This window comes from Ranitomeya variabilis, chromosome 1 (assembly GCF_051348905.1).
Source record: "Ranitomeya variabilis isolate aRanVar5 chromosome 1, aRanVar5.hap1, whole genome shotgun sequence".
Taxonomy (NCBI): domain Eukaryota; kingdom Metazoa; phylum Chordata; class Amphibia; order Anura; family Dendrobatidae; genus Ranitomeya; species Ranitomeya variabilis.
The window spans coordinates 260,381,553-260,400,907 of NC_135232.1; the positions used below are offsets into that span (position 1 = coordinate 260,381,553).

Here is a 19,355-nt window from a genome sequence, read left to right on the forward strand (position 1 = left end):
ACATCTCATGAAAACATTGGAGACTTCAACTCTTTCAGGTAGGCTAGCTAGACAGCAATGGTCATGTACTAAGGGCTCATTTAGATATCAGTGATTTTTATCGTACTCACACAATAGATTCATCAGTGTTTTTTATCAGAGCATCATCAAAGTTTGGTCAGTGTTCATTTTTACTATCAGAGTTTGTTAGAGTTTCATCGGTTTTTCTAGGATGAAAAAAATTAAAACTGATGGAAAGGTTTCCCAGGCTTCACCTATCAAATATGTGAAGTCCAAGACAATCGGGATTAGGGGACTTTTTGAATGGCCTTGTATTTATGCTGATCATTTTCTACAACCACTGCAGGCTCCTTTGTCTGTGACTCTGCACATCTTATTCAACAACTTGATGGATTGAAGATCCCGCCTAACACTACTCTGATTACTTTGGATGAGGAATCTTTATATACCAGCTTAAGTCATAACTTTAGCATCCAGTGTCATATTTTCTGAATCTAGAAACCAGATGTGACAGAAAGTATGACTAATTTCTTCTACAGGCAACTATTAGGAACTACGATGGGAGCACGTTGTGCCCCATCGTATCCCGATTTCTAGGATGGTGGGAGAAGACAATAGTGTACCCCTTCAAGCTTACTGTACACATTTTTCATTGGTACAGGTTTATCAATGACATTCTGCTTCTCTCGACAGGGTCTGTGGAGGAATGCCAGATTTTTATAGGAGAACTAAATGAAAACCCCTTGAAAATTATACTTACCTCTAAGATGTCTACAACATCTATTGAATTCCTTAATTCCTGAATTTCCAGTAGAATGTAAGTCTGCAAGAACAGGGTCCTCTTCCCTCTGTTCCAGTCTGTCATCGTAAATTTGTTTACTGTAAACGATATCTATAACTTTGTATGTAACCCCTTCTCATGTACAGCACCATGGAATTAATGGTGCTATATAAATAAATAATAATAATTCCTTGATTTGATGGTTCAACTTGAAGGATCATGGCTTACCACCACTTCATATCATAAACCGACAGCTACAAATAGCTTGCTGCACTTCTCAAGTTTCCATCCATCCCATCTTAAAAATGGGATACCTAAAGGACAATGTTTACATTTGAGAAGAAATTGTAGTATCTTGGAAGAGTTTAAAGTACAAGCAGATCTTACTGAGCAATTTAAAAAGCTACCCAGGGATAATCACTTTGAGAGCTTTGCGGTTTGCTAAACATAGAGATCGACAGGATTTACTAAAAAAAAATCCAGAGAAGAATAAAGGCCTATTAGTATGATTACAACTTTTAACAACCAATGGCAGAATGTGTGCAAAATTCTGACCCATAATTGGAGGTTTCTATTAAGCGAACGAAAGTTGACACCTTTTATTTCTAGATATCACAAATTGGTAACCAGGAGGGCAAAAAACCTTAAGGACAGTCAAACTTGAAGTCATTTCAGAAGACCCACTAAAAAATTGAACTGGGGTAGTAAAATAGTGGGAACATATCCTTGTGGGAACTGTACCATTTGCCCATAAGTCATTACACAGGAGGGCATCTCTCTACCAATTTTTCCTTCGCAGGTTCAGTCAAGCACTTTTTTTAATTGACATTCCAAATATTTGGTAAATGCCATGATTTTTGATTGTCTTAAATCTTATGTGAGACTAACGACTCAAGAGCTAAGAAGAAGGATTCAACAACATTCCTCTAATATAGCCATGGCTAAAAAAGATGTCACGAAAGGTAAGTCTCTCTCTCTTCTCCGCGGCAGCACATTTTTTACATTACCATCAGCCACTTGGGAGGTCTGAAAGCTCTTGGTTCAGATTAGCATTAGGGGAGGAAATACTGTGAATTGTCTTTTACGCTGTGAATCCAAGTGGATACACAACCTGATTAGTCTGGCCTCGCAGGTACTAAATAAGGAGTTGCTTTTTACAAGATTTTAAAAATAGATCTAACTTGATAGTGGTTGTTAGGACTTAGCGTTAAAAAACTTAGTTACATTAATTTATTATTTATTTTTTTCACAGATGTTTGTCATGCTTTTAGATCAATTGCCTGGTTTGGAGCACCTCCACAAGTCTTCCTCAGGATCTTCTTGTTGCTTCTCAAGGGATCTTGCCTTCTTTCACAAAAAACACATTCAACATTGGCATGGACTTTGTCCTTATAACTTTAATTTTTACTTTAGTCAATATGTCACTGTATTATTATGCTATATTTGGACATCACTCTGGTGGATACTATGCTAACTGTGATTTTTATTATATTTCAATATACAGTGGAGAGCAAAAGGGTAACAATTTCTTGAACTTTTGACTTCCAAGCTGGATAACTCACCATCCACTATTGCTTTGAATGTGACACTGCAATCATTTTATAGACAATCATTTTGGCTAACTCATACATAAATTTGACTGGCAACTATTTAGCATGACTAGTTATGCAGATTCTTGTCATCTCATTTCATTATTATTGTTTTGCCACTAAAAATCTAAATTTCAATTTTTATTATTTTGTCAGTAGTTTGTAAATCTACATTTGGCTTTCAACATTGCCTGAATCCTTCTGGACATGCTTTTGATCAGATTCAAACATGTCCTGACCAAAATCTGATGCCAGGTTTCTTCTACACATTCCCAAAGTTGGGGCATAAGGGTCAACTCACTTGGGTATGTATACAGCTTTTTCATCAACTCTACTCACAAGTGTTTGATTGGTTTGAGGTCAGGGGACTGTGGGGGAAAATCCAGCACCTCTACTTCATTGTAATTGAACCATTTCTTTGCCTATCTCGACGTATGTTTCAGGTCCTTGTCCTGTTGGAACACTATGTCATCCTTTTCCTACCCATAGTACTCAAGTGTATGAAGTATCTCGTCTTCTAGGATACTTACATATTGCTCAGCATTGAGACCAACATTGATCCTGGCCAAGTATCCGATGCCATTGACTGTGAAACAACCCCATATCATCAGGTTTCCTTCACCGAGCAGGTTCTTCAATTTCTCGATCCTTTAGTACCTTTTTGCTTTGTTTCTTCCAGACCCATTTGCACCTATCAGAGCCTAGTCTATTAATTTTTGTCTCATCATTCCAAATCACCTGTTTCCAATCTTCTACTGTCTACTTTTTATACTTTTTTGCAAACTCGAGCCAACGCTTCTTATGACAATACTGAAGTCGAGGTTTCTTCACCTTTTCTTGGACCACCATTCCAGACTTGTGTAATGTGCGTAGCACAGTGCTTGCGTGGACGTTTATGATCTCACTATTACGAAGCATACGAGCCATCTCCACTACCATGTTTGTTGCGAGAGAACTGATAGACCTTCTAATGAGCCGACTTGTTGACTACATTTTGCCTGGACATCTGTTATGATCCGGTGACCCTGGAGCCGCATGAGACTATCTCTGGAGTAGGTGGTACCTGTACTGACCGCAATCCTAATACTGACACCGCAACTAGAAGTAGCCGTGGGATGTACCTAACCAGGCCTAGACACCTCGACACAGCCGGAGGACTAAATACCCCTAAAGATGGAAATGGGAAATCCTATCTTGCCTCAGAGCAGAGCCCCAAAGGATAGGCAGCCCCCCACAAATATTGACTGTGAGTTTAAGAGGAAATACGTACACAGGCAGAAAAAACAGAGTTTAGCAAAAGAGGCCCTTCTAGCTAGATAGAAAGGATAGGACAGAGTTCTAAGCGGTCAGTATTAAAACACTAGAAAATTCCACAGCAGAAAATACTATATACTATATCTAACTAAAGACATAGGATGTATATCTGCATCTCCAGAGAAACCAGCATGACAGAAAAATCCAAACAAGTCAAGCTGGACAAAAAACACAATAGATTGCACTGCACATAAAAGCACACTGCATGCGTGCTACAGAGAACCAAAACAAAGCACTTATCTTAGTTGAAATGACAGCAGGGCAGTGGAGCCAGACAGAGATGCAATCCCTCCAAGATACAATGGACAACTGGCAGGGATTGATGGATCGTACAAACCTAAATACCTAATAGAACTGCAATAAGCAGAAACACCTGCCCTGGCCTATAATCCAGAGACCACTGCACTACCACTAACAACCACCGGAGGGAGCCCAAGAGCAGAATTCACAACAGTACCCCCCCTTGAAGAGGGGTCACCGAACCCTCACCAGAGCTCCCAGGCCGATCAGGACGAGCCAGATGAAAGGCCCGAACCAAATCAGCAGCATGGACATCAGAGGCAAAAACCCAAGAATTATCCTCCTGGCCGTAACCTTTCCATTTGACAAGGTACTGAAGCTTCCGTCTCGAAAAACGAGAATCCAAAATCTTCTCAACCACATACTCCAACTCCCCATCAACCAACACAGGAGCCGGAGGATCAACAGAGGGAAGAACGGGCACCACATATTTCCGCAATAAAGATCTATGGAAAACATTATGGATAGCAAAAGATGCCGGAAGGGCCAAACGAAAAGACACCAGATTAATAATCTCAGAAATCCTATAAGGACCAATAAACTGAGGCTTAAACTTAGGGGAAGAAACCTTCATAGGAACATGAAGAGAAGACAACCAGACCAAATCCCCAACCCGAAGCCGGGAACCAACACACCGACGACGATTAGCAAAACGTTGCGCCTCCTCCTGAGACAACACCAAATTGTCCACCACATGAGCCCAAATTTGCTGCAACCTGTCCACCACAGAATCCACACCAGGACAATCAGAAGGCTTAACCTGCCCTGAAGAAAAACGAGGATGAAAACCAAAATTACAAAAAAAGGCGAAACCAAGGTGGCCGTAATAGCCCGATTATTAAGGGCAAACTCGGCCAATGGCAAGAAAGCCACCCAATCATCCTGATCAGCAGACACGAAGCATCTCAAATAAGTTTCCAAAGTCTGGTTGGTTCGCTCGGTTTGGCCATTTGTCTGAGGATGAAATGCGGAAGAAAAAGACAAATCAATGCCCAGCCTAGCACAAAAGGCTCGCCAAAACCTAGAAACAAACTGGGAACCTGTCGGACCCAATATTCTCCGGAATACCATGCAAACGAACCACATGCTGAAAAAATAATGGAACCAAATCAGAAGAGGAAGGCAACTTAGGCAAAGGCACCAAATGAACCATCTTAGAAAACCGGTCACAAACCACCCAGATAACTGACATCCTCTGGGAAACCGGAAGGTCTGAAATAAAATCCATAGAAATATGCGTCCAAGGCCTCTTGGGGACCGGCAAAGGCAAAAGCAACTCACTAGCGCGGGAACAAGGCTTAGCCCGCGCACAAGTCCCACAGGACTGCACAAAAGAACGCACATCCCGCGACAAAGAAGGCCACCAAAAAGACCTACCAACCAAATCTCTGGTACCAAAAATACCAGGGTGAACAGCCAACACGGAAAAATGAACCTCCGAAATCACCCTACTAGTCCATTTATCAGGAACGAACAGTTTCCCCACTGGACAGCGGTCAGGTTTGTCAGCCTGAAATTCCTGAAGGACCCATCGTAGATCAGGGGAGATGGCAGAAAGAACCACCCCTTCCTTTAGAATGCCGACCGGTTCAAGGACCTCCGGAGAATCAGGCAAAAAGCTCCTAGAGAGGGCATCAGCTTTAATATTCTTAGAACCCGGAAGATACGAGACCACGAAATCATAACGGGAGAAAAACAAAGACCATCGAGCCTGTCTAGGATTCAGCCGCTTGGCAGACTCGAGGTAAATCAGATTTTTATGATCGGTCAAAACCACAATGCGATGCTTGGCTCCCTCAAGCCAATGTCACCATTCCTCGAACGCCCACTTCATAGCCAACAATTCCCGATTGCCAATCATCAGGAGGACAGTGAGTCAATAATATACCGACCAAATCATTCAAATCCAACAATTGTTTTTATTCAATAACTTAATTTTAACCAACATAAATAAATACATGGGTCTCAGTTAAGATCATGTGAATTACACCAAAGTGTTAAATAGGACACGGGGAGGGACATACAGGACAAAGATAAATAATCATTAGGGTATCATGACAGTATTGCGTACTGGGTAGCGGTGAATACATTACCGATTGCAATTGCAATCCCTTTTACTCGCAACACAATCCACATACCCTATATTGCAGATTACTAGTCCCCCATTTGTATGTGTTAAAGATCTCAATAGTTACCCATGATAAGGTCCAAAGTCCCGTTCCAGCCTGTGTCCAGGAACCCCAACGCGCGTTTCACGTATATATAATGTCGCTTCCTCAGGGGGCCCCTGAGGAAGCGACATTATATATACGCGAAACGCGCGTTGGGGTTCCTGGACACAGGCTGGAACGGGACTTTGGACCTTATCATGGGTAACTATTGAGATCTTTAACACATACAAATGGGGGACTAGTAATCTGCAATATAGGGTATGTGGATTGTGTTGCGAGTAAAAGGGATTGCAATTGCAATCGGTAATGTATTTATTTAAGTGGACACACCGCTACCCAGTACGCAATACTGTAATGATCCCCTAATTATTATTTATCTTTGTCCTGTATGTTCCTCCCCGTGTCCTATTTAACACTTTGGTGTAATTCACATGATCTTAACTGAGACCCATGTATTTATTTATGTTGGTTAAAATTAAGTTATTGAATAAAAACAATTGTTGGATTTGAATGATTTGGTCGGTATATTATTGACTCACTGTCCTCCTGATGATTGATATATTAATTAGTTATTATACCTACATGGGTGCGTAATAACTATTCTGCTGCCGTATAAGAAAATTCCTGATTGCTGACATCATAATTACGTTCAGCAGGCAAAAACTTTCAGGAAAAGAAGGCACATGGTTTCATCAAGGAACCATCAGAATTCCTCTGAGACAAAACGGCCCCTGCCCCAATCTCAGAAGCGTCAACCTCAACCTGAAATGGAAGAGAAACATCTGGCTGACGCAACACCGGAGCAGAAGTAAATCGGCATTTAAGCTCCTGAAAGGCAGAGACAGCCGCAGAGGACCAATTCGTCACATCAGCGCCCTTTTTCGTCAAATCGGTCAGGGGTTTAACCACACTGGAGAAGTTAGCAATGAAACGGCGATAAAAATTAGCAAAGCCCAAAAATTTCTGAAGACTCTTCACGGACGTGGGCTGAATCCAATCATGAATGGCCTGAACCTTAACTGGATCCATCTCTATAGATGAGGGAGAAAAAATAAAGCCCAAAAAAGAAACCTTCTGCACTCCAAAAAGACACTTAGACCCCTTCACAAATAAAGCATTGTCACGAAGGATCTGAAAAACCATCCTGACCTGTTTCACATGAGACTCCCAATCATCGGAAAAAATCAAAATGTCATCTAAATATACAATTATAAATTTATCAAGATAATTCCGGAAGATATCATGCATGAAGGACTGAAAAACAGATGGAGCATTAGAGAGCCCGAAGGGCATCACAAGGTATTCAAAATGGCCCTCGGGCGTATTAAACGCAGTTTTCCATTCGTCACCCTGCTTAATACGAATAAGATTATATGCCCCTCCAAGGTCAATCTTAGTAAACCAACTAGCCCCCTTAATCCTAGCAAACAAATCAGAAAACAAAGGCAAAGGGTGTTGAAATTTGACCGTGATCTTATTCAAAAGGCGATAATCAATACAAGGACTCAAGGAACCATCCTTCTTGGCAACAAAAAAAAATCCCGCTCCCAATGGTGAAGACGATAGCCGAATATGCCCTTTCTCCAAAGACTCCTTAATATAACTCCGCATAGCGGTATGTTCAGGCACCGACAGGTTGAAAAGTCGGCCCTTAGGAAACTTACAACCTGGAATCAAGTCAATAGCACAATCACAGTTCCTATGCGGTGGAAGGGAACTGGACTTGGGCTCATTGAACACATCCTGAAAATCAGACAAGAACTCTGGAACTTCAGAAGGGGGGGAAGAGGAGATTGACATCAAAGGAACGTCACCATGAACTCCCTGAAAACCCCAACTAGTCACAGACATAGATTTCCAATCCAACACCGGATTATGTACCTGCAACCATGGAAAACCCAGCACAATAGCATCATGCAAATTATGCAACACCAAAAAGCGACAATCCTCCCGATGGGCTGGCGCCATGCACATGGTCACCTGTGTCCAAAACTGGGGTTTAGTTTTAGCCAAAGGTGTAGCATCAATGCCCCTTAAAGGAATAGGGTTCTCCAAAGACTGCAAGGGGAAACCACAACGTCTAGCGAATTCAAAGTCCATTAAATTCAAAGCGGCGCCAGAATCTACAAACGCCATGACAGAAAATGACGACAATGAGCAGATCAATGTCACAGATAACAGAAATTTAGGTTGTACGGTACCAATGGTAACTGAACTAGCGATTCTCTTAATACACTTAGGGCAGACCGAAATGACATGAGAAGCATCGCCACAGTAAAAACACAACCCATTCTGATGTCTGAATCCCCGTCGTTCAGCTCCAGACAGAATCCTATCGCACTGCATAGGCTCAGGTATCTGCTCTGAGGACAACGCCACAGTGCGCACAACTCTGCGCTCACGCAGGCGCCGATCAATCTGAATGGCCAGAGACATAGAATCGCTCAGACCAATAGGCGTGGGAAACCCCACCATAATATCTTTAACAGATTCAGAAAGACCCTTTCTGAAAATTGCCGCCAAAGCATCCTCATTCCATTTAGTCAGCACAGACCATTTTCTAAATTTCTGACAATACAATTCTGCCGCTTCTTGACCCGGAAACAGGGTCAACAAGGTCTTCTCAGCATGATCCACAGAATTTGGTTCATCATATAATAACCCTAGAGCCTGAAAGAAGGCTTCTACATTAAACAAGGCAGGATTCCCAGATTCCAGGGAAAATGCCCAATCCTGAGGATCGCCACGCAGCAGGGAGATAACTATTTTAACCTGCTGAATGGGATCACCAGAACAACGAGGTTTCAGAGCAAAAAACAGTTTACAGTTATTTTTAAAACTCAAAAATTTAGACCTGTCCCCCAAAAATAACTCAGGAGTAGGAATCTTAGGCTCTAAAACCGGAGTCTGAACAATATAATCGGAAATACCCTGTACCCTAGCAGCTAGTTGGTCTACACGAGAAGGTAATCCCTGAACATCCATGCTAGCACACAGCTCCTCAGTCACCCAGAGGAAAAGAGGGAAGGAAAGACAAAACAGACTGCAGAAAAAAAAATGGCTCAGGACTTTTTTTCCTTTCTTCTGAGATGCATTTAACTCATAGTTGGCCAGTTGTACTGTTATGATCCGGTGACCCTGGAGCCGCATGAGACTATCTCTGGAGTAGGTGGTACCTGTACTGACCGCAATCCTAATACTGACACCGCAACTAGAAGTAGCCGTGGGATGTACCTAACCAAGCCTAGACACCTCGACACAGCCGGAGGACTAAATACCCCTAAAGATGGAAATGGGAAATCCTATCTTGCCTCAGAGCAGAGCCCCAAAGGATAGGCAGCCCCCCACAAATATTGACTGTGAGTTTAAGAGGAAATACGTACACAGGCAGAAAAAACAGAGTTTAGCAAAAGAGGCCCTTCTAGCTAGATAGAAAGGATAGGACAGAGTTCTAAGCGGTCAGTATTAAAACACTAGAAAATTCCACAGCAGAAAATACTATATACTACATCTAACTAAAGACATAGGATGTATATCTGCATCTCCAGAGAAACCAGCATGACAGAAAAATCCAAACAAGTCAAGCTGGACAAAAACACAATAGATTGCACTGCACATAAAAGCACACTGCATGCGTGCTACAGAGAACCAAAACAAAGCACTTATCTTAGCTGAAATGACAGCAGGGCAGTGGAGCCAGACAGAGATGCAATCCCTCCAAGATACAATGGACAACTGGCAGGGATTGATGGATCCTACAAACCTAAATACCTAATAGAACTGCAATAAGCAGAAACACCTGCCCTGGCCTATAATCCAGAGACCACTGCACTACCACTAACAACCACCGGAGGGAGCCCAAGAGCAGAATTCACAACAGACATCCACTTCTTGGCTTTTGAATGGATGGACTTCATTTTGAATATTTAGAACTATCATGTCACTCACGTGATGCATTTTGGCAATTTTCTTGGCTTGGGGACCGCTATCAACGAGCTGGATGTTGTTCCTTTTTTCTTGGGAAGTTTTCTTCATGGCTGTTCCTCGATTCAAACCAAAGACCTTTCACTTGTGAATCAACCTAATACAGTTTTTTACGGATAGGTCCACATGTTATATATGATTTTGGGTCTTTATGCAGACTGATTCATTGGTATGTGCTACTAAAGCAGAATCTTCTATATCCTAGCTTTTTCTATAAAATAACAGCAATTAACATATTTGTATGTGTCATCACTTTTATTTTGTTTGTTTATTGGGAATATCTCCACTGTAGTTAGATCTTTAAAATAAAATGTGGTCATTGATAAAGAATCTTTATCAATATAGCACTGCATCCACCCTTTTTTTATTCTTACTTTGCTACTTGCACCTTTTTCAATTTTTGATATCGTATATAAATGCACTATATATGGTTCAGTATGCGTTGGTTGTAGATGTTACAAGGAGCAACCACTTAATATCATGTGTTTTTCTGCATGACTGATACAGATACTGTACTGAGAGATAGCATTGTTCAGCCCCTCTCATCACTGTTTCACCAGTTATAAGTCTGAGAACCTCAATATTTGTGTTTTAGTCAATTAAATAAAAGTTTAGGTTTTATTGAATTATGACTCCTATTTCTGGTATTAAGTGATGGAGGTTTTCAGCTAAATGCAATTAATATGCAATTCTGGCATTATTTAGAGAGGGTTCTGTATGCCTGTCTGATTGGGTAAAAGTCTGAGACATCAATATGTGTTTTGGAATGTTCATATACACGCAGCGCATCATTGTTAGGATTATCTTTTAATTGCATAGATGTATAATGGCCATTGTTTGTACATGTACATTTGTATTTGATCACTATTTGTACACACATGGTATGTGCTTTCTACATTGCAATTTACTAATCCCTGTATGGGTGCAGGGGTATTTCTCTGCGCATGCACATAAATTAATCGTATTGACAATAGTGCTCAGGTTCCTGCTCCAGAGCATCACTGGTTGTTAATCGTGATCTTACTGACCGACATATGCACATGTGTAAATTGCATTGGCCATTATACTATCACTCTTTGCCCAGGCACAGTGGCCTTACAGCCTATGCATGAGCGTAGACTTTTAGAATCATTGCCATCATGCGCTTGCATGATTGGTGCGCCGATTAGAACAAGTTAAGTCTCCAGATAGTCCAACAGCTGACTTTTATTTTTGTTTATTATCTCCCTATTTAAACGATGTCACACGCAGCTGATACACAGAAACCCCCCACAAATGACCCCATTTTGGAAACTAGATCTATAAGTGAATTCATCTAGGTGTATGTTGAGCTTGTTGAACCTGTAAGTGCTTCACAGAACTTTTTAAAATATGGATTTGAAAACAAATATAAAAAATGTTTTCTGCTAAAATGTTGTTTAACCCCAAATTTGTAATTTTCACAATGGATAATAGGAAAAAACAGACCCCATAATTTGTTACTCAATTTCTTCTGAACATGAAGACACCCCATATGTGGTCAAAACCTGCGGTTTGGGCACATGGCATGACTTGGAAAGGAAAGATTGCTATTTGATTTTCGTAACGAATAGACTGACTGCCATGTCGCATGTGCAGAGCCCCTAAAGTGCCAAAACACCCCACAAGTGATCAAATTTTGGATACGAGACCCATCAAGGAATTCATCTAGGGTTGTATTGAGCATTTCTAACTTACAGGTGATTCACAAAACTTTATAACATTTAGATGTGAAAAGAAAATATGTTTTCCACTAAAATTCTGTTTTAGCACCAAATGTATAACTTCCACAAGGGGTAAGAGGAGAAAATGGAGACCCCATAATTTGTTCTGCATCTTTTACTGAATATAGCAGTACCCCATATTTGATTGCACACTTATGTTTGAGCAGGGATTGGATGAGTAGTAGCACTGCTTAGCTTTTAGAACGCAGATCTCAATTGAATAGATTGTCGGTGCCATTATCCGAGCTCCTGATGTGCCAGATCAGCAGAACCCCCCTACCCCAACTGACCTCATATAGGAAACTTCACTGCTTAGGGAATTTAGGGGTGTAGTGAGTATTTTGAATGCACAAGTGCATCACACAATTCAGCGATGATCCTGAACCTTTTCCTGCACATGCCAGCTGATCTGACCACCCACAATGAGGGTAAGCCGCAAAAGGTCATTGCTAAAGAAGCTGGCGGTTCACAGAGTGTATCCAAGCATATTAATGGAACATTGAGTGGAAGGAAAAAGTTTGGTAGAAAATGGTGCACAACCAAATGGGATAACCGCATTCAAAAAGGACATTCAAAAATTTGGGGGAAATTCACAAGGAGTGGACTGCTGCTGGAGTCATTGCTTCAACAGCCACCACACACAGACGTATCCAGGACATGGGCTACAAGTGCCGCATTCCTTGTGTCAAGCCACTCATGACCAATAGACAACACCAGAAACGTCTTACCTGGGCCAAGGAGAAAAAGATCTGGACTGTTGCTCAGTGGTCCAAGATGTTCTTCTCAGATGAAAGTAAATTCTGCATTTCGTTTGGTAATCAAGGTCCCAGAGTCTGGAGGAAGAGTGGAGAGGCACACAATCCCAGCTGCTTGAGGTCTACACTGTGAGCAGAATTATTAGGCAAGTTGTATTTTGATCACATGATACTTTTTATACATGTTGTCCAACTCCAAGCTGTTCAGGCTTGAGAGCCAATTACCAATTAAGTAAATCAGGTGATGTGCATCTCTGTAATGAGGAGGGGTGTTGTCTAATGACATCAAAACCCTATATAAGGTGTGCTTAATTATTAGGCAACTTCCTTTCCTTTGGCAAAATGGGTCAGAAGAGAGGTTTGACGGGCTCTGAAAAGTCCAAAATTGTGAGATATCTTGCAGAGGGATGCAGCAGTCTTGAAATTGCCAAACTTTTGAAGCGTGATCACCGAACAATCAAGCGTTTCATGGCAAATAGCCAACAGGGTCGCAAGAAGCTTGTTGGGCAAAACAGGTGTAAAATAACTGCCCATGAATTTGAGGAAAATCAAGCGTGAAGCGGAAAAGATGCCATTTGCCACCAGCTTTGCCATATTTCAGAGCTGCAATGTTACTGGAGTAACAAAAAGCACGAGGTGTGCGATACTCAGGGACATGGCCAAGGTAAGGAAGGCTGAAAAACGACCACCTTTGAACAAGAAACATAAGAAAAAACGTCAAGACTGGGCCAAAAAATATCTTAAGACTGACTTTTCAAAGGTTTTATGGACTGATGAAATGAAAGTGACTCTTGATGGGCCAGAGGCTGGATCAGTAAAGGGCAGAGAGCTCCACTCCGACTCAGACGCAAGGTGGAGGTGGGGTATTGGTATGGGCTGGTTTCATCAAAGATGAACTTGTGGGACCTTTTCGGGTTGAGGATGGAGTGAATCAACTCCCAGACCTACTGCAAGTTTCTGGAAGACAACTTCTTCAAGCAGTGGTACAGGAAGAAGTCGGTATCGTCCAAAGAAAAACATTATTTTCATGCAGGACAATGCTCCATTACATGCCACCAACTACTCCACAGCGTGGCTGGCCAGTAAAGGTCTCAAAGAAGAAAAAATGATGACATGGCCCCCTTGTTCACCTGATCTGAACCCCATAGAGAATCTGTGGTCCCTCATAAAATGTGAGATCTACAGGGAGGGAAAACAGTACACCTCTCAGAACAGTGTCTGGGAGGCTGTGGTGGCTGCTGCATGCAATGTTGATCGTAAACAGATCAAGCAACTGACAGAATCTATGGATGGAAAGCTGTTGAGTGTCATTATAAAGAAAGGTGGCTATATTGGTCTCTAATTTTTTGAGGTTTTGTTTTTGCATGTCAGAAATATTGGTTTACCTGGTGAAAATAAACAAGTGAGATGGGAATATATTTGGTTTTTATTAAGTTGCCTAAAAAACCCCCAGATATCCTCCTAAGATAGCCAAATCTAAAATAAAACCCACTCCAGCATCCAAAAATATTAAGCTTTGATATTTATGAGTCTTTTGGGTTGATTGAGAACATAGTTGTTGATCAATAATAAAAATAATCCCCTAAAATACAACTTGCCTAATAATTCTGCACACAGTGTAGTGTGAAGTTTCCGCAATCAGTGATGGTTTGGGGAGCCATGTTATCTGCTGGTGTAGGTCCACTGTGTTTTATCAAGACCAAAGTCCGCTTAGCAGTCTACCAGGAAATTGTAGAGCACTTCATGATTACTTCTGCCGACAACCTTTTTGGAGATGGAAATTGCATTCTCCAGCAGGACTTGGCACCTGTCCACACTGCCAAAAGTACCAATACCTGGTTTAAAAAAACCAGTATCACTATGCTTGATTGGCCAGCAAACTCGCCTGACCTTATTGTCAAGAGGAAGAAGAGAGACACCAGACCCAACAATGCAGACGAGCTGAAGGCTGCTATAAAAGCAACCTGGGCTTCCATAACACCTCAGGAGTGCCACAGGCTGATCGCTTCCATGCCACGCCGCATTGATGCAGTAATTGAGGCAAAAGGAACCCTGACCAAGTATTGAGTGCATTTACTGAACTTACATTTCAGTAGGCCAACATTTCGGATTTTAAAATCATTTTTCAAGCTGGTGTTATAAAGTATTCTAATTTACTGAGATAATGACTATTGGGTTTTCATTGGCTGTAAGTCATAATCATCAACATTTGAAAAGACTGACCGTCACATCCATACATAGACTAAGTGTGAACAGGTGCTAAAGCTAGAGTCGCCAACTCCTATACATTCAAGCAAATAAGGTAGCACACTGTAGCGCTGAAACATGCAAACATGAAACATGAAAATTTAACTGCATTACTGCACTAGAAATATGAAAAATGAGAGCGTTTAGCACATAAAAAAGGCCAATTTTATGTGTACCTGATAGCCACTTTACGGCATCTCTCTTATACCAGGTCCTACGATTTCCTTCCTCACTGAGAATAAACGTCTCCATCTGAATGGGTGCCTATGAAAACCTCTTGTGAGACTACCATTCTCTATCTCTGTGGAGGGGTAATGGACCTGCTGTAATTAAAATACCTGTGACTAGGAGGCGGAGTGCTCGGTCAGAAGGCAAAATAATACATTTGAAAAGACTGACCGTCACATCCATACATACAGGGGTGGGATTCAGCCGGTACGACCCGGTACGGGGCAGCCGTTTACTAAAATTTCTATCTGCCAGCGTTCCGGTAATTGAAAATGCCCCCCCCCACCCCCGTCGCCGCTTATGCCTCCTGCTCCCTGTCTCATACTCACCTCACCTGCTCCAGCGGTGCCGGCTGGTCTGCTCTCAGCGACTGCAGCTCGCCCTGTGTGAGCGGTCACATGGTGCCGCCTCATTAAGGTGATGAATATTCATGAATATTCATCATCTTAAATGACCGTTACCACCTGACCGCGGCGCTCACACAGGACGAGGAGGACGGTGCAGTGCTGCGCAGGGACAGAGCGAGGTGGAGGATTCCGTTCTCTGCTACGTGGTGTGTGAGCCTGTGAGGTGACTCAGGTGAGTATGAATCATTCCAGCCAGGGAGGACGGGGGAGCCGGCGGGGAGGAGGAGGTCCGCGGTGGACGGCCAGGACGGGGAGCCATGCCCAGGAATGATACAAGATGGGACTGGGAGCGTCGGGGAGCCGGCGATGAGCCACGCATGGGGGGGGGGCGGCGGGATGAATCATGAATCATTCCAGGCAGCCAGGGAGGATGAAGGGAGCCGGCGGCGAGCATGTAGGAGGTCCGCGGTGGACGGGGAGCCATGATACAAGATGGGACTGGGGAGCCGGCGATGAGCCACTCATATGCCGGGGGGGGGGGGGAGATGAGCCAGTGCGTGGCTCATCCCCCCCCCCCTGTATGCGTGGCTCATCTCCCCCTCCTGTATGCATAGGTGGGTCAGGCACTGGCTCATCTCCCATCCCCCCCCCTGTATGCGTGGCCCACGCATACGGGGGGGGGGATGGGAGATGAGCCAGTGCCTGAGCCACCCATGCATACAGGGAGGGGGAGATGAGCCACGCATACAGGGGGGATGGGAGATGAGCCAGTGCCTGAGCCACCCATGCATACAGGGAGGGGGAAATGAGCCACGCATACGGGGGGGGGATGACTTACCTATGCATATAGGGAGGGGGAGATGAGCCATGCATACATGATGGGAGGGGGGGCCTGGGCCATTATACAGCATGCATGGAGCATCATATGTGGCCTTTATACAGTATGGAGCATCATGTGTGGCCATTGTACAGTATAGAGCACTATGTGTGGCCATTATACTGTATGCAGCATCATATGTGGCCTTTATACAGTATGGAGCATCATGTGTGGCCATTGTACAGTATGGAGCATCATGTGTGGCCATTGTACAGTATAGAGCACTATGTGTGGCCATTATACTGTATGGAGCATCATATGTGGCCTTTATACAGTATGGAGCATCATGTGTGGCCATTATACAGTATGGAGCATCATGTGTGGCCATTGTACAGTATAGAGCACTATGTGTGGCCATTATACTGTATGGAGCATCATATGTGGCCTTTATACAGTATGGAGCATCATATGTGGCCTTTATACAGTATGGAGCATCATGTGTGGCCATTATACAGTATGGAGCATCATGTGTGGCCATTGTACAGTATGGAGCATCATGTGAATCGTGCCACTGGGCGTGGCTTATTAGTATGGGCGGGGTTATTGAAAATGGGCGTGGCCAAAATTCCGGCCGCCGCGACTTAGAGGACCTGTTGTTAAAAATTTGAATCCCACCCCTGCATACATAGACTAAGTGTGAACAGGTGCTAAACCTAGAGTCGCCAACTCCTATACATTCAAGCAAATAAGGTAGCACACTGTAGCGCTGAAACATGCAAACAGAGAGAATGGTAGTCTCACAAGAGGTTTTCATAGGCACCCATTCAGATGGAGACGTTTTATTGTGAATTCCCTGCAGCAGGGTGTGACACATACAGGGGGACCTGCAGCAGGGTGTGACACCCACAGGGGGACCTGCAGCAGGGTGTGACAGACAGGGGGACCTGCAGCAGGGTGTGACACCCACAGGGGGACCTGCAGCAGGGTGTGACAGACAGGGGGACCTGCAGCAGGGTGTGACACCCACAGGGGGACCTGCAGCAGGGTGTGACACATACAGGGGGACCTGCAGCAGGGTGTGACACATACAGGGGGACCTGCAGCAGGGTGTGACACCCACAGGGGGACCTGCAGCAGGGTGTGACAGACAGGGGGACCTGCAGCAGGGTGTGACACCCACAGGGGGACCTGCAGCAGGGTGTGACACCCACAGGGGGACCTGCAGCAGGGTGTGACACATACAGGGGGACCTGCAGCAGGGTGTGACACCCACAGGGGGACCTGCAGCAGGGTGTGACAGACAGGGGGACCTGCAGCAGGGTGTGACACCCACATGGGGACCTGCAGCAGGGTGTGACACATACAGGGGGACCTGCAGCAGGGTGTGACACCCACATGGGGACCTGCAGCAGGGTGTGACACCCACAGGGGGACCTGCAGCAGGGTGTGACACCCACAGGGGGACCTGCAGCAGGGTGTGACAGACAGGGGGACCTGCAGCAGGGTGTGACACCCACATGGGGACCTGCAGCAGGGTGTGACAGACACACGCAGGGGGACCTGCAGCAGGCTATACATAGACACAGGTGCTGGAAGCACACACAGCTCTGCTGCATCTCCTCACATGTGCACAGTTGTACCGTGCAGAGCTCCGTGATAACCTATCACTATGCTATTACTGCAAAGCAAGGGGGGGAATGTGGAAACCACAAAAGAAAACAACGACAATAGGGAAAAAGACTATAGAAAATAAATCTTTACTGCAAAGCATCAGAGCCTGGCTCCTCCCAGTCATGTGACTGATCACATGCTGCTGACGTCACGGAAGGTCCTGTTCCCCTGTAGCACGCTGTGTTGTTCTGCCGGGCTGATGGCTGCAGTGATCTGGGGGTCAGTGCATGATGTACCGGGGTCCCCTCTCCTCACACCAGCGGTGTGGGCCAGTGAGGAGATGGTGACGTGCAGGAGCCGCAGCAGAGGGGCAGTGGTGCCCCCGATGCCACCATGTATATTACTCATACCTGCACTCTCTAGTAACTAGTGAGATAAAGTCACTGCATGGAATGTCTGTGGCCACTGGTGCCTGCACATCATGGGAGCAAGGATCCCCTCCTAGTTACGGAGCCGCACACGCACTGCGCATGTCCAGCACACAGCTGGGTGATCTCCGTGGAGAAACACTGGTGGTGGATGGGGATGGGATGAGCTGTACTGGGAGCTCATTAATCTCATTGTCTGCAGAAAAGTAATAGTACAAATGAGGACTGTTTCAATTTACTTATTATTAAAATCCTCTATTTTCAAGAATAATATGGTTTGCTCTTCGTTTCCTGGGTTACCAGACAGTGCTCAGCAGTGGCTGGTCTCCTAGGGAACGAGCGCAGCTCTTACAAGCTCTTTCCATGGTAGATGAATCATGTTGCATTATGTGGTGCTCTGATTCTGATGGAGGTTTGACAGATGGCCGGGCAACACTACATGTAGAAATGCACTCGCCCTAGGCCCGATTCATCAAAGTGATTAGGTCAGAATTCTGGTGTAAATTGCTTTGAAAAGTCTCAAATTATTTGCGACTCTTGTTGTTTTCATGCCACAATAGACGTGCAGTGTGATGCCTCGGTACATCTACGTTCTGATGAGCTGTGATGTACCTTACACCAGAAATCTTCCTCCTGTCCCCAGTGAGTAAGGTTTGTGGTGGGGCGCATGCCACTCGTCTGATACACCAGATTCATTAAGTGGTGTGCCTCTTTAATGAATCCGGAGCGTCTGCCTCCAACATGCCCCTCATCAAGACCAGCGAGTACATCCCTGGTTCGGGGCCAGAGTGCCTAATGTGAATTTTAGTGGAGGATGGATAATTGTTTAGCAAGAAAAAATGGTAAAAAACCAGCTCACCTGTTAGGCATGTGTTGTGGGGAAGCCCGGATACCGTGTAGTCATCACGTGGAACAATGAAGCGAACAAAAGGGAAAAAAATCCAGCTTCCAAAAAAATAGCTTTGAGAAAGAACGTTAGGCTACTTTCACACTGGCGTTAACTGCAATACGTCGCAATGCGTCGTTTTGCCGAAAAAACGC

At 44.2% G+C, this 19,355-nt stretch overlaps 1 protein-coding gene across 4 annotated transcripts in view; it reads left to right on the plus strand.

Annotated features, from left to right (window-relative positions):
- The window catches only part of GNB1L (G protein subunit beta 1 like), a 716,249-nt gene that overhangs the window by 663,598 nt on the left and 33,296 nt on the right, over positions 1-19,355 (plus strand). Inside the window, exon 1 of one of the 4 annotated variants that reach the window (XM_077293400.1) lies at positions 18,149-18,165. The exons of 1 other annotated variant lie outside the window; for it this stretch is intronic. The gene's annotated coding sequence lies outside the window, so the exon portion shown is untranslated. 2 more of the 4 variants (XM_077293399.1, XM_077293398.1) reach the window with 2 other exon arrangements.